The sequence below is a fragment of the Sphaeroforma arctica genome, assembly GCF_001186125.1.
Source record: "Sphaeroforma arctica JP610 unplaced genomic scaffold supercont1.8475, whole genome shotgun sequence".
Classification (NCBI taxonomy): Eukaryota; class Ichthyosporea; order Ichthyophonida; genus Sphaeroforma; species Sphaeroforma arctica.
In genome coordinates, this window is record NW_014032083.1 from 1 (window position 1) to 1,228 (window position 1,228).

The following is a 1,228-nucleotide window of genomic DNA, read 5'->3' on the forward strand; positions in this document are numbered from 1 at the left end:
ACACACACACACACACACACACACATATATATATATATATATCGCAGCCATGTCTTTGATGATATCTCAACTGTTAAAACAGGCTCTCCGCTCGTACATCCACATCGATCGACAGCGAATGGTATACAATAAAAGTAGCGGTACTTAACTGATGCCGAGGCATTCACTCTACCCAACACATGGATAGAACATGCATTCTTTATTGAGATACCTACTGCTTGTCTACCTACTATTACCTTATATATCTTACAAAGATACCTACTATCACTCAGCCATATCTTCGCTTATGCCACATCTCTCGCAACAGTCAAGTCAGACTCCCACCGAGCTGTTGAATCGCTTCACCGTGGTGGTGTGCGATGTGTGATGCTGACAGGAGACAACATTCACACAGCTGTGCATGTGGCCCAGAGGGTTGGCATGGTAACGGCGCTGGGTAGCGACCAGGACCCGCCCAGATCCGCAGCTGCAGATACGAGCGTGAGTTTAACTGTCGACCAATCAAATCACTCCGCCGTTAAACCGCGGCTGCTGATTGGTACAGTTGAGCCCGGCTCACCGGACGTTGTGAAATGGGTGGATTTCTCGACAGATCGTGAAGTATTGCAGGTTGACGAAGAGGTTTTTGGAACGGAAGTGACTCGCAAAAATAGGTGTGGTTATATTCAAAATATATGTATGTGATACTGTATGATGTAAGTTAACAAGTAAGAGACGGCATATATGCGTTATTTATATAGTTATATGGAGAGTTCATATGTATAGAGTTGTATATAAGTCATATAGCGTATATATGTATGGAGTTGTATATATGTTAGATGTATGGAGAAATGTTTACAACCAACGCACACACATATTCGTCGCCTAGTCGACAATGTGCAACGGATCGAGATGCATTGCACACAGCTTGTTCCTTTTGAGGAAAGGACTCACAAATGTACTTTAACACCACAGAAATACGCAAATCGGTTAAATAGTACACCCACTCATGAGTAGTTCACACCACTAATCAACCCAAAGCACTGTCTGATGCAACCCGCATGTCATTGTCCACTCGATAATAGTACACACATTGGTATTTTAATTTTACAGGCGGAGGCGCTTCCGCCGGCCTGCCACCAAACGTCATTCCCCACAAAACGTACCGCTATTAGGACCGAATTCAATGTCACGTAACGAAGGCATTGACAGCGACTGCATCAGTCTAGACACAGGTATATATACATAT

The 1,228-nt window shown here is 43.8% G+C and overlaps 1 pseudogene across 1 annotated transcript; it reads left to right on the plus strand.

The window, feature by feature from the left end:
* Positions 1-420: 420 nt before the first annotated feature.
* SARC_16607 (hypothetical protein) lies at positions 421-653 on the plus strand (annotated as a pseudogene; the record flags this gene model as incomplete). Its single annotated transcript has 1 exon — positions 421-653.
* Between the last annotated feature and the right edge of the window lie 575 nt (positions 654-1,228).